The sequence below is a fragment of the Canis lupus genome, chromosome 2 (genome assembly GCF_048164855.1).
Source record: "Canis lupus baileyi chromosome 2, mCanLup2.hap1, whole genome shotgun sequence".
Taxonomy (NCBI): Eukaryota; Metazoa; Chordata; class Mammalia; order Carnivora; family Canidae; genus Canis; species Canis lupus.
Window position 1 is genome coordinate 31,260,622 of NC_132839.1, and position 14,742 is coordinate 31,275,363.

The window sequence follows — 14,742 nt, forward strand, 5'->3', positions numbered from 1 at the left end:
GAGAAATGATCCACCAAATACATCGGCTTTAAAATGTATCAAAAGCTGGGGGGTGGGATCCCTGGGTGGCGCAGCGGCCCAGGGCGCGATCCTGGAGACCCAGGATCAAGTCCCACGTCGGGCTCCCGGTGCATGGGGCCTGCTTCTCCCTCTGCCAGTCTGCCTCTCTCTCTCTCTCTGTGACTATCATTAAAAAAAAAAAAAAAAAAAAAAAAAAAACTGGGGGGTTTTCTGGTGTGTATTTGCCTCCTTTCCAGACTCTGCGGTCATCGTATAACCCGGCACAATGAAGCCAGCTGCCACTGTTCGGGAGCTCGTCACATGGAGGAGACTGTCCCCGACCTGAGGTCCACAGCAGTGACCGCGGCCTGCGAGGTTCCCCCAAGTGCAGTGAAGGCTGCCAAGCCCTGGGTCCCGGGCCCGCTGGGGGCCGCCACCGCCATCCCCGCCCCGCACCGCGCGGAGGCTGCATCTGGCTCCTCGGGCTTCTTCCCCGCTGCCTGGCACCCAGGGCCGCACTGCAGAACCCGCTCCCCGTCCCGGGCTCGGCCCGCCGGCCTCGCGGCCCAGGCCTCGCAGGTGCCCCCGCCGTCGCCGCACGAGCCCGCGGGCAGAACAGCCAGCAGCCCCGGACCGCCGCCCGCGCAGACCCAGCGCCGCCGTTGTTTGTTTTAAAGGAAACACTTCCTGGCACAAGTTTAGCGAAGACTATGGACTCTGAGCACGCAGACACGTGGTTGCGGCTAATCTGCCCCCCCCTTTCCGAGCGGCCCCGGGGCTGCTCACGGCGGACACCCCGACGCGGGTCACGCGGGCTCCGCGGGCTCCGGGGCCTCGCCAGGGCGGCCGCCGCAGGGTCGCAGGGCGGCAGAGGGACAGCAGCGCCCGGGGAGGAGGCACCGCGGCGGGGCCCGCCTCCCGCTCAGGTGCAGGCGGGGCGGGGGCCTCCTGCCCTGGGGAGGAGGGGGCGGGAGGGACGCCTGCCCTGGGGGGGGGGCGGAGAGGGGGCCGCCTGCCCGAGGCGGGGACGGGGTAGGGGCCTCCTGCCCTGGGGGGGGTGCGGAGTGGGGGCCGCCTGCCCTCGGGGCGGCGCGGGGTGGAGGCCGCCTGCCCTGGGGGGGCGCGGTGCGGGGGCCTCCTGCCCTCGGGGGGGGGGCGCGGTGCGGGGGCCGCCTGCCCTGGGGGGGCGCGGAGTGGGGGCCTCCTGCCCTCGGGGCGGCGCGGGGTGGAGGCCGCCTGCCCTGGGGGGGCGCGGAGTGGGGGCCTCCTGCCCTCGGGGGGGGCGCGGTGCGGGGGCCGCCTGCCCTGGGGGGGCGCGGTGCGGGGGCCGCCTGCCCTCGGGGGGGCACGGGGTGGGGGCCGCCTGCCCTCCGGGACGTGGGGGGGGCGCGGGGGGCACGGGGGCGCGGGGTGGGGGCCTCCTGCCCTGGGGGGGTGCGGGGTGAGGGCCGCCTGCCCTGGGGAGGCACGGGGCGGGGGCCTGCCCTCGGGGGCGCGAGGGAGCGCGGGGTGGGGGCCTCCCGCCCTCCGGGACGCGGGCGCGGGGCCGCGGGGCCGCGGGGCGCTGGCCCTGCCCACCTGTAGCAGCGCAGACCAACTTTCCCTGGGAGCGGGAAGGCTCGGGCCGCTCACGCCACCCCCCGGCCCCAGGCGGTAGCGGCCCGGGGCTCCGAGGGCTCCTCACCTGAGGGCCCTAAGCCCCACCTGGCCCGCGGTCCGCGGCCCCCGGGCTCCCCGGGGAGGCCGGGGCCCCCGCTGCGCATCAGGCTCGCGGGGCGGGAGGACGCGGTCGCCGCCTCCTGCAACTTCGGCTGCGAACTTCGCCAGCGCGCAGCCGCTGCCCGCCCGCCGCCCGCGCCCGGCCCCCGGTCCCCCAGCGCGGCCCCCGGGGAGGGGCGCCCCGGGAGCGCTCCCCGAGGCCGCGGGTACTTACAGCCATAACGGGGTCTCTGCAGGGCCGGCGGCTCCGGGGCGCGCCCCCCGCGGCTCCCCTCGCCGGCCAGGCTGGCGGGCTCCGGGCCCGCGGGCGCGCTCGTGTCCGGCCGGTCGCCGCCCTGCCCCGGCCGCAGCGACATGGGCTCCGGCGCTCCCGGGTCCGCTCCCGGGTCCGCTCCCGCAGCCGCCGCGCCGACGCCGACGAGCGAGCTCCGCGTCCCGGGCAGGTCTCCGCTCTCCTGCCGCCGGGCCCCGTTATCCCCCGGGAGCGCGCCGCGCAGCAGCGACCCCTACCGCGAGCCGGGCGCCGCGCGGGAGCCGAGGGCCCGCCCCTTCCCGGCCGGGCGGAGCGGGGGGCGGGCGGAGCGAGGGGCGGGGGCGCTGCGGGGGGCGCTGCGGGGCGGGGGGCTGGGGGGGCGCTGCGGGGCGGGGGCGCTGCGGCCGGCCGCGGGCTTCTGGAGAGTTCCGAGGGTGGAGTGAGCCCACGTGGGGCAGAGCGGGAAAGCGCGGGAGACGCGGGCGCGCTTCTCTGCGCCCCGGGGAGGTGGCGCCGTGCCTTCTTCCTTCCTTCCTTTCCTCCTTTCTTTCCTTTCTTCTTTTGCTTTAACTTCGAAAGTTGCTTCTGCGACTCTTTGTCTACAAAATACAGGGCTCCCCGTTCATGACAAACGGGGAGTGCGCGAGTGTCGGGAGAGCAAGAGGAGCAGCGCCCCCCGCCGCCCCCGGGGACCCTCTCCCAGGCGGGCTCCCAGCGCAGCCAGTCCCGGCCGAGCCCGGAGGGCACTAAACGGCCCGAGGCCCCCTTGGAAGGGCTTTCCTAACGCGGTCGCGGTGGCCGGCGCGGGCTCTCCAGGGCTCCCCCAGGGCGAGCACCGCAGGAGGTCTGGGGGACCGTTTTATTTTTTTATTTTTTTAATATTTTATTTATTTATTCATAGAGAGGCAGAGAGAGAGGCAGAGACACAGGCAGAGGGAGAAGCAGGATCCATGCAGGGAGCCGGACGTGGGACTCGATCCTGAGACTCCAGGATCACGCCCAGGGCTGCAGGCCGGGGCTGCCCCTGGGGGACTGTTTTAAACCCATGCCTCACCTGTTTGGGGACTGTCAGAGGCGTCGGTGACCACGTGCTGGCAAAACAAAGTAATTGCGGCAGCGTGTGAGACTCTAACTGGAGAGAGTGCATCGTGACCCTCCTGAAGCACGCAAAGACGGGCCGGGGGGCTCCCGTCTCACGGCGGGAGGGGGGGGGTGCGGCCCTTGAAGCTCAGCCCCGAGGGCCCCACCCTCAGAGGTTCCAGTTCCTCGGGGGTGCTCGGGAAGTGGCATGTCTAACCAGCTGCGGGGGAAGCTGACCCGCAGACCTGCGGCCCCTGCAAGAGCGCTTCAATAGAGGGTAGGCACGAGGCGGTTGGCTTGGCCCCAGGGACATCCCACCCAGACAGGCCGGAGAGGCGATTCTCAACCACTCCTCTCTTTTTTTTCTTTTCTTTCTTTTCGAGAGCCATTAGATTCTCCCCTGATCGGGATGGGATGTGTGGGGGTTTTCTTCCCTAAAGAGCAGATGCCTCTAATTAAAAGAGCAATTCCAAAGTGAAACAGCCACATTTTAAGTTAGAGCACCCTGCCCGTCGGTGTTCACCTGGAGGAGGAGCATGTTCAGGGAGAGTTTTCTACGCTTTGGAAGATGCTGGATTGGAGCATAATCTAAAGTTCATTCCATCTCTATGATTCCATGTATAAAGTACTGGACTGTAAAGCTCTCGCACATAACCGTGTTCACTGTCAGTGGAAGATTTAAGACCCCACAAAGTGTGTGTTTTACCTATTTAGAGATGAGAGGGAAATCGTAAACTTAGAATGGTCAAGGAAGGCAAAGGGATTTGAAAGTGTGCCCTGAGGTAGACCTTGAAAAGTGGGTGAGAGTTGGATGCACGATGTCCGCCCCAGGAAGACCGGCAAGGACAAAGGACAAGGGGTGGGGCATGAGTTTGGGTGAGGTAGGTGAGGGTGGGCGCTCGAGCTGGTATCAGATCATGGAGGACACTGAGGTCAGGCTAAGGGGACTGGATGTCATCACGGGGGCATATGAAAGCCCTTAAAGTTCTGGGTATGGGAGCTGCATGATGAAAGGGAGTTCAGGGAAGGTAAATCTTGCAGCAGGTTATGAGGTAGATTAGAGAAGCGGCTGTGGCAGGAGTAGACAAGAAGAGAGCTTCCATGACGTCCACACCAATAAGTGATAGAGGGGACATTCTAATACAAATAAGTTGGTGCCATCAACATTTCCATAGATGTCACAGATTGTAATAAGTAAATATCTGTTAATGGTAGAAAGTAAAGGTTAAAGCATAAACAGATGCTCTGCAGGAAAGTCGTTCTAAGTTCATGCGCTAGCTGGTCAGCTCTTCTTTGGGGGCTCTGGGGTGGTTTCAAACTGTCATGACTAATGCTTCCATAGAGAACTTAACACTACAAAGAAACTAAAAGCAAATGCTTCTGGGTTTTTTTTTTTTTTTTTAAGTGCTGGAATCCATCTTTGGGATTTCAGTCTGCATTCACTGGGTAAGAGTACTAGCTCTCAGATCACTTCTCTGCAGAACCTCAGAAAACAAACTTATTTGCAGAATTCTGAACTATTTGACATTGGAGAGGGAGTCAAATAAATACAAGGCAATGTGCCAACGTACTTTGCCATGTGATTGTGCTTGCAAGAATATTAAAAACAAAAACTGAAGCCATCTACTAAAAAGTCTTTTTTTAATAAAGCAAGAGTTTTTTTCTTTAATGTGAAACAAAAGATGACATTGAAAAACTAGACACAGTAAAACAATTTTGAAGCAACATTGTTTTTAAAAGATGGTTTTCTAAGAGTTACCTCTTGAATGAAATGAGCATGAAGGTGTCTGGAAAAAAGTGCAACTTTGTTTTTATAACTATAACAGATTAATTATATCAAGAGCATCAAACAGGATTTAAAAAGTATATTTAAGTAAAAATCTTGGCTTGCAATTCTAACATTCCATTCACCTTTGAAATAATTTGGTGATTTTCCAGTATCATTTTATTGATCATTTTAATATTACCAGAATAGTGAGCAATGTGCTTTCATAGTATCACCCAAGGAAGTGAAGCATGAAGCAATGACAAGAAAGAAATGATTCAAAGCTTTTTGCAAGTTCTGGGAGCCCTTGAGTTGTTAAGATTTTCTAACCCATTCTCTGTCCCAGAAAAAGCAAATGGCAGAGCAGGAACTGCACTTCTTTCCAAGGGAGACTTCTATAGCTAAAAAGGAAATTGTTACAGTCCAACATCAGAGTTAAAAAAAAAAAAATCGGAACAAATAAATGCAACCATAAGTGTTTCAGTTCTCAAAAAAAAAAAAAAAGGAATAGTATTATCAGGGGATTAAATAACTGTAGGACTGATGGCCTCGTAGCATCATTGTATGGACAAGGCTGAGCAGCACAGAGAGGTTGTGTGACTCCTTGGCTATGGAAGAACAGAGCCTGCACTTCATTCCACACCTCCTGAGAGTCTACGTGCACTGCTTTTTGTACTATACATATATTTGTTTACATATACTTCTTTTTCCATTAAAGTCATTTTTTTACTCCACTAAAATCTGTATGATTTTGGACAACTTTCAACTATTTTGTTAATGCTAAATCAGTAAGCAATCTTGCATTTTTCTCTTTGCCTTAAAGTTCTAAACAAATCAAACTTTGGAAAAGTCTAATTTTAGCAGGTAAATAAAACCACACACAATTCCATTATTATTTCCCATTTCACAGTTCAAGAAAGTTAGAACTCCAGTGACTCAGAAGATGATTCCCAGGGCAGCCTGGCAATGAGCAGGAGGAGAAAGCAACATTGATTCTGGGTGACTCCCTTCCATTTCTATCCCTTTTACACCACATTAATTTTCTCAGCTGCATTTATCATCTAACATTCCACAGAGCGGATTATTTGTTCATTGTCCCAGAATGTGAGCTTCTTGACAGGTAGAACTTGATCTGATGTTCACTGCTGTGTGCCCAGGACTTACAGCAATGCCTGGAATGTAGTGGCTGCTCAATTATTTTGATACAATCACAACTTTGCTAAATACTTATGTGTACCAGGCAGTATTCTAGAAATAGTTATTCTTGCCTTTTTTTTTTTTTTTAAGATTTTATTTATTTATTCATGAGAGACTTGGAGAAAGAGGCAGAGTCACAGGCAGAGGGAGAAGCAGGCTCCTGATGTGGAGCTCCTTGATCACAAGGAGCCTGGTATGGGACTCAATCCCAGGACCCCAGGATCAGACCCTGAGCCAAAGGCAGATGCTCAACCGCTGAGCCACCCAGGCATCCCGATACTCGTTATTTTCAATCTTGTAGAAATTCTGAAGAAACTGAGACTTGGAGAGCCTCATAGTGGTAAGGGGCAGCACTGGGTTTGAGTCTAAACTACCTCCCCACCACCACTGCACAGAAGCCAATCTCCCATTCTTTAGACTAACAAATTGAACGACAAATTTCAACATGCTCACCTTCTACTAAACACGTTTCCTTCTCCCAGGTGAACGTTCTAGAACCTTCGACAAATGCCCCCAAGTTATCATCATGTATATGCCATCACAAAGACCTAGAGACCTGGGGTCCAGTTTGTGTCCAGCCACTAATTTTGATTATAATTTTACTGATAATCCTTTGCAGTTCTCTGTTGGGTTTTTTTTTTTTTTTCCTCTGTTGGTTTTATACGTATTTACTAGATAAGGTCAGGCAGCCTGGGTGGCTCAGAGGTTTAGTGCTGCCTTTGGCCCATGGCGTGATCCTGGAGACCTGGGATTGAGTCCCACGTCAGACTCCCTGCATGGAGCCTGCTTCTCCCTCTGCCTGTGTCTCTGCCTCTCTCTCTGTGTCTCTCATAAACAAATAAAATCTTTTTTTAAAAAAATTAGATAAGTCTGAAAGTTGCTCAGCAAAATGATTTTTAAAAATTGTTCATGCTTTCCCTCTGACCGTAACATAAAGTATGTTTTTACCTTAATCTCCGATCTACCTTTGGTAGAAGTTCTTAGTCCTCACTTCAATTTTCTCTGACTCTTATACTTTCCTTCTGGAACACTTTGTCTTAATTGGTTGATGAGAGGCAAACAAACTTTGAGCTGACTTAGAAGAGCTTAGAAATTTCAGAAGAAGCTACACTCTTCATCAGGGAATGAAAAATTATAACACTCACTAGGTTGACAAATATTAGCATGTTTAATTAGTATGGAATATTAGGAATGCTTATGCAGTGTTGGGAGGGGGGTACTTTGAGCAATCATTTAGAGGAGTGACTTGGCCATCTCTAGTTACGGTGTACAATTCCTGAAATTCAGTAATTCCACATCTACTAAGATCCTCTAGAGAAGCTCCCACATTCAGGTAAACAAGGATGTTCATTCCAGGAAAAACTGGGAACAGCCTAAATGTCCTTATGTGGCAGAATGGAAAAATACATTGTGATATATAAAAATATGATAGCTTAAAAAATACTATGTGATGCCATTTGTGTACAATTATGAACATACAAAATAATATTACATGATACATACTAGGACATTTGCATGCAGCAAAAGTATAAAAACATGCAAAGGAAGAACATGCCAATTTCAGAATAACCTCTGAGATGAGAAACTGGGGAAGAAAAGGAAGCTGAGAAGGTAGACAAGGAACATCAAATTCTATAGCATTTCATTTCCTTCATAAAAAAAAACTGAAGTAAATATGGCATTTGTTGTATCCAGGTGGTACATACATAAGTATTTGGTATTTTATCCTCTATATCTTTCTCTATGTTTGGAATGCTTTTCAAAAATTTTTTAAGAGAAATATGCATCTGTTAACATAGTCAAAACAGATATAATGTCTTAGAATATTGGTGTACCAGCTTTTAGAAGTTCAGATTCATTTACTTTTCTTGATTCAGGCAAACCTATATTATTTCAAAACAAAGCTTCATTGAGATATTTACAGGGGCAATTTGGTTTTTGTTTGTTTTGTTAAAGATTTTATTTATTTATTCATGAGTGACACAGAGAGAGAGGCAGAGATATAGGCAGAGGGAGAAGCAGGCTCCATGCAGGGAGCCCGATGTGGGACTCGATCCCGGGACTCCAGGATCACCCCCTGGGCCAAAGGCAGACGCTCAACTGCTGAGCCACCCAGGTGTCCCGACAGGGGCAATTTGAATATGCAAACATGCACATCTTTCTAGCAAGGTGCTACTCATCTGGTGCTGGAGTTATAGTTTCCACCCCAAACTCAGCTGCTCCCTAAGGGGCTGCTGAGCCCACTCCTGATGACTGCTTTTCCACTTGGAGATTGAGCAGTGGGTTCCTGGTCCTCCTGTCAAGGCTCACAAAGGATAACTGTTCACTTCATGAATGGGTGGAAAGTCGACCATTTGATTGGTCCATTGTCTAAGTAGATATTGCCACACTTTATCACAAAGTACTGCTTAAACATTCTGAAGGTGTCCCCTTGGTTTTAAAGCCTCTCCAGTTTACTTTGTTGTGTTTTGTGTTTTGTAGCTAGCCAGCTGCTAAAGCTCAGCCACTCGGCTTGCTAAGAGTTAATTTCACATCTGGATCTGGTCAGCCTGAGGCCAAGCGTAAAAGTCAATAGCGAACCAAGGAACACCACTGCAAGGAAGGCAGACGGCATCAATGCCTGCCTTTTGCCATACTGTAAGTAAAACCATCACCTCAACACATAAAAAAACTCAGAGTCAACCAATTCTACCTCAACCCCTTCCCCAGTTACTCATGGGTCTTTCCTCTGTTTGACACTCTTTGTTAATGAGTTAAATGTTAATACAAACATTTTCAGTCACTTAGATTCAAAACCTCCATCTTTTTTGGTTCCTCTAGAATCCTTCCTCAGCATCCAATCCCTCACTGAGACTGGTGGCTCTTTGTGAAGATCTCTCGTGTCTGTTAACATCTCTTCTTTCTTCTTTGCTCTCATCCTCACCACTGCCACTCATGTTCAGGCTCTTACCTGGGCTGTTCCAATGGCTATTGCTGTGTTGACTTTCTCCTTCTTTCAATTTAGCTATTTCCTCCTCTAAATTCCTTTATCAAAAAATTTTAAAAGGATGTATTTATTTGAGAGAGAGAGAGCGCACCTAAGTATGCAGGAGGAGGGCAGGGAGGGAGGAGGAGGGAGAGTTTAAGCAGACTCCACACTGAGAGCAGAGCCCATGAGGGGCTCGATCTCAAGACCTCGAGATCACAACCGGAGCCAAAATCAAGAGTCGGACATCCAACCAACTAAGCCACCCAGGCGCCCAAATTATTTTTAAATGAACTTAAATTGGCTTTCACTCTGAGAGTGAATTCTACATTCTCTTGAGTGAACCGAGAACATTCCAGGAGGTAAAGTTAAACAAAATAGAAAAGAGTTAGGAATTTATCTTTTTCAAACTACGATGTTAATTTTCAATGTCCTTTAAAAAGTTGTAGGTCAAGTTCTTCTAAATGTCTGGAGTTTATATCTTCTCAGAAAAGATGTTAATTAGAATAAACTTGAGGTTTAAAAGAATACTTCATTGAAATTGGATGAGATGCTCTTTGAAAAAGAAAGCATTTAGCTGGAAATCCTACAGAGAGGATTCCTTCATTGGGTGGAGTCTTCTTCCTTTGGCAAAAAAACCTTTGACCAACATTTTGAAATCTGTGCCCAATTCACATGTGATTCCTTTTCAAGATCATCATAGATGTATCTAGAATGCCAAACTTCCAATGGACCTGAGCTCATTTTGATTTTATTTTTGATTTTTACACTAAAAATTTTTCTTGTAAACACATTTACAAATAACTTTTTTTTTTTTTATGATAGGCACGCAGTGAGAGAGAGAGAGAGAGAGAGAGAGAGAGAGAGGCAGAGGGAGAAGCAGGCTCCATGCACCGGGAGCCCGACGTGGGATTCGATCCCGGGTCTCCAGGATCGCGCCCTGGGCCAAAGGCAGGCGCCAAACCGCTGCGCCACCCAGGGATCCCTACAAATAACTTTTTTTTAAAGATTTTATTTATTTATTCATGAGAGACACAGAGAGAGAAAGGCAGAGACACAGGCAGAGGGAGAAGTAGGCTTCCCATAGGGAGCCCGATGTGGGACTTGATCCCAGAACTCCAGGTTTATGCCCCGAGCCAATGTCAGACGCTAAACCACTGAGCCACCCAGGGATCCCCTACAAATAACTTTTTAATCTTAAATGATTTTCCCATTCTTCATTCTATTTTAGCATTAATTTTTTTTCTAGTTCTTCTATTTAAGCTAGTGCATCTCCATGGTAATAAAATTTAAATAGAATTTAGCTAACACTGCGTATCTTATCTGTTAGGGTCTTATAGTTCTTGGTCTCAAAAATTAGGTTTTGGAATTCCACTCATGTTTACTTCCCTTAATTAAGTTGCTCAGTCCCTTAAAAAATTTCCAGAATCAGGGGCCCTAGGTGGCACAGTCAGTGGAGCATCCGACTCTTGCTTTAGGCTCAGGTCAGGATCTCAGGATTGTGAGCTTGAGCCCTGTGGCTAGCCCTGAGTAGAGCCCTGCTTCAGGCTCCCAGCTCAATGGAAATCTTCTTTTCCTCCCCCTCTGCCTACTCTCACCCTCTGGCACCCTGGTAGTGTGCTCCCTCTCTTTCTCAAATAAGTAAATAAATCTTGGGGCACCTAGGTGACTCAGTTGGTTAAGTGCCTGCCTTCGCCTCATGTCATGACCCCAGGGTGCTGGGATTAAGCTTCCTGTCAGGCTCCCTGCTAAGCAAGTGTATGCTTCTCCTTCTCCCTCTGCCCCCACCCCTGCTCTCTCTCTCTCAAATAAATAAATAAAATCTTTTAAAACAATCAATTAATCTTTTTTGAAAATCCCCAGTATCTAGTGTCCAAGGGCCACAAATAGAAGAGGTCACACTTGCCCACCCCTCCTCCTGTGTAATCTTACACCAAATGGGCATTGATTCTTCTCCCATGATGCTTCTGTCAGGTTTCATTGATAAAAGAGTCCTATTTTAGGACTTTTTTTTTAAGGGAAAAGGTAGAAGAAGAGATAATATATAAAATTACTATTTCTGAAAAATTGTCATTTCTTCCTCAAAGAGTTCTTGGGTCTCCATGTCTTGGAGTGCTTAACAAATCATCTCTTCTGGTTTAGCTGCTTTCTAGTTTTATTCATGCTTGTAAACTCAGTGCCTTGCATATAATAGAGACCCAATGAATATTCATCAAATAAACGAATGATGAACAAATTTTAGTCCTCTTCAAAATGAATTTCTTGGTACACCCTCAAACTGGGGTTCTAAAATCACTTTCTTGCCTCTCCCTGGCTCTTTGATGCCAACAAGCCTTGTTGTGGAGGAGAAATTCAGTAACACCTCATATCTGGTGGAGGGCCAATGTTCAAGCAGAATCTGGTTGCAGCAGAGAGCTAAACCTTGGTAGATGACCTTCACGTAAAGTGACAACCTGCACTACAATATCTCCCATCTAGAAAAGAGCAGAGCAGCTGCAGAGCAGAATTGTACGTAACATGTGAATGAAATCCAGAAAGAGGGGTAACTGACATTTTTGAGAAGGAGAAACACCTTGGAGGCCCTTGGAAGGTCACTTACATGTTCTCAATGCAAGGCTATTCCTTCCAACCAGCCAACCTGTTCAACTTCCAGAAAGAGGAAGCAAAAGGAAGCAAACAAGATTATGGATTTGTCTTTCCCAAGAGCTGCCCATCATGGACAGGACCACACGGTGAGCATGACTCCAGTGAGAGACAAACCCTGCTGAAGCAGTGAGTCATACTGCAGAGGCTCTAGCTCCAGGAATCACAGCAAGGGGCAAAATTCCATCAGCACATTCTAATCACTCCGCTGTCTAGGGGCCAGGGCAAAAGATAAGGCCCAGGAAAAACAGAAGCCACGTAAAGAAAGGTAGAAGAAGGGCAGGTCAGGCCTAAGAACAGAATAAGAAAAATCCTGGGGATCTTGGGAGGCATTGAGCCAAGGGTAACTTAATAAAACACTGTCTGGGGGCAGAGTGTGATGCTGATTTCCACTCCCTGGCTTAAAAGAAGAGAGTTTCCATGGAATTCTCTGTGCCATGTTGCTCCTTACTGATAGCTACCAAATGACTGAGCAAGGCTGTAAGTATCAGAGAAGCATCCAGAGTGGGAGTTGAAAATGATCACTTGGGAGACAGGAAGAAGGCAGGAGGGGCTTGAAGAGAATAGGCTGGCTTCTTGGAATGGAGGAGGCAGGAGAGCTGAGCTGGGACCAGGGAGAAAGTGTCTTGGAGAAGGTATGTGGCACAGGAGCTCCGGGCCACCGGCACCCGGACCAGCGCCCTGGGGCGCTGCAGGAAGGAAGGGCGTGCCCTCGCCCGCAGCGGGGAGGGGGGCTCAGCCTGCCTTCGGTTCCGGTCTCATTCTCAGGCACCGCCTGCTTTAGCAGCTGCTGGACTTTCCACTGGTTCGTCCTTCTGCATATTCAACAAGGTTTCCGATGCCTCCTTTATGCAGGAAGCTATGCTAAATGTTGAGGAGGGGTAGAAAGGAATATAAACCACGCGCTGTGCGCTGCGGCAGCTTACAGCTCCACTTTGCTCTTCCCCTAATTTTTACATGACTCTGTCATTCCAAGAGGTCAACTGGGTCCAAATAGCATAGGTCGAGTAATAAAGGTGGGATGGGAAAGTCATTCTTATTCACCCCGGGCGATAATGTGATATTCTCAAAAACTTTGTTTACATGTTTAGTCTCACACAAGAGTGGTCCAAAACTAAAAACTGAATGAAGAAGGCAAATAGAAGGGAATTTGAAAAAAAAAAAAAAAAAAAAAAAAAGCTCATTTTTATCATCTAAGTGTATGATCTATATTTACTAAAACTCATGTCCTTTTTCACCTTGAGCTTCTACACAGCTAAAATTGTCTCGTTAAGGTAGCAAGGTGTATTCAGAACAGAGAAATATGTCTTATTGTCCTAAAAGTTGCCTGTCCAGTCTTGCTGCTTTTAAAAGTTACAGAGAATCACGCTCTGTGAGTTCAAATACTTCCTTTTATGCTGAATAAATAAACTTGCTTCCACGTCAGGATGAGCAGATAGTTCCAAACACTAAACACTTAATGAGATTCAGCATGAGAGTCCTCAATGCAATTTCTAAAATGGGTGGTTAGGACATTCCGAACCTTTAAGAAAAGGGAGCACAAGGGATCCCTGGGTGGCTTGGTGGTTCAGTGCCTGCCTTTGGCCCAGGGCGTGATCCTGGAGTCCCAGGATCAAGTCCCATGTCAGGCTCCCGGCATGGAGCCTGCTTCTCTCTCTGCCTGTGTCTGTGCCTCTCTCTCTCTCTCTCTCTGTGTGTCTATCATGAATAAGTAAATAAAATCTTGAAAGAAAGAAAGAAAGAAAGAAAGAAAGAAAGAAAGAAAGAAAGAAAGAAAGAAAGAAAGAAAGAAAAGGGAGCACAAGTACCCCTTGCAGCTTTTGGTGCAAGTGATATTCGTATGTATGTAATATTCCCTGTCTTTCTATGTTTATATACATATACCTTGCTATGTCACTTAGTAAAATAACCAGGCTTTTTATTCAGTTAAGTGTCCCTGGGACATCCAACATTCAGCTAGGGCATCAGGTAATCCGACATGGGAGGAGGTGGGACGAAGCTTGAAGAATTCACACGCTTGCTAGAAGGCATTCCCAATTTCCACAGAGTGAAGTGCTCTATGTAGAAGGCTGTTAGAGACCCTTGGCCCTCCAAGGCCTTAGGCCTGTTTCACTAGTTTTATGGAGGACTAGACTGAGGCACAAGTGTCTGGAAGATGATGAGCCATCCTTGGTTTTGCGCTTTTTTTGCCTGACAGTAGTTTCTCTTAGTGAGCAGAAGAAGAGAATCAGATAGACTAAGAACCTTGCCAAGGTCATTCAGGGCTTTTGTCCAAGTTCTAAATGTTGTTGGCTTGGAGATTCACCTGGAACATTCCTGACTAATGACTGGGAGGCAAAGGTCTCCTCTAGAATTAAGTGCCACCTCTACAGAGAAATTTTCCTGGTGAAGCTTTGCATTTAGCTTCTTTTCTTTTCTTTTTTCTTTTCTTTTCTTTCTTTCTTTCTTTCTTTCTTTCTTTCTTTCTTTCTTTCTTTCTTTCTTTTATAAACTTTCTTTTTGCGCTTGGAAGAGGAAGAAAAAAACAAAAGAATGGATTGAACTATTTTTTTTTCTTCAAGATCAAGACATGGATCTGAAGTGTAAAGAGGCTGACAATATTGCACTTGGCTTTTGGCTTAAGTGGGCTTGATCAATTGTGAAGGGCCTGTGAAATCACTTTATGTTATGCGCTACAGCTGGGGAGAACAGTGTCTCAGCTGCCCCCTCTATGGCACTGGGTAGTCTCCTTCACTATTTCACTATTTCCTAGAGCCAAACAAGGCCCACAGATATTTTACTTAGCTTGTACTATGCAGGCCCATACAGTGTTTGTAAGTAATTAAATTAGTCACTAATACATAAAAAGAAGCTGGTTGTGGTTTTTCCCTTCTCAAAAAAAAAAAAAAAAAAAAAAAAAAAAAGCCCAAAGCCAGCCAGTGGGAGCCACATCCTCCTGCAGCAGCAATGGCTGTGAGTGGGCTGTGGTTAGCGACTGCTTCTTTACATGGGACACGGATCCTCATTCAGTCAGAGCCCACGGGCCCTGCTACCACCCTGGGTTATGTGCCCAGCCTGCTCCTGCCTCACAACCTTGTCCTCCTCTACTTTTATCATCACCGATGTCTATTAAGAACCTGG

General features: G+C 48.9%; 1 protein-coding gene and 1 long non-coding RNA gene across 3 annotated transcripts in view; one reads left to right on the forward strand and one right to left on the reverse strand.

Moving 5' to 3' along the window:
- The window catches only part of IQGAP2 (IQ motif containing GTPase activating protein 2), a 287,229-nt gene extending 285,173 nt beyond the window's left edge, over positions 1–2,056 (reverse strand). For both annotated transcript variants that reach the window (XM_072794591.1, XM_072794582.1), the window contains exon 1: positions 1,934–2,056. The gene's annotated coding sequence lies outside the window, so the exon portion shown is untranslated. The remainder of the gene's footprint in view (positions 1–1,933) is intronic.
- Positions 822–5,557, forward strand: LOC140615001 (uncharacterized). The gene is made up of 2 exons (XR_012015686.1): positions 822–926; positions 2,874–5,557. It is a non-coding gene; the product is annotated as an uncharacterized lncRNA (long non-coding RNA).
- Positions 5,558–14,742: the final 9,185 nt, after the last annotated feature.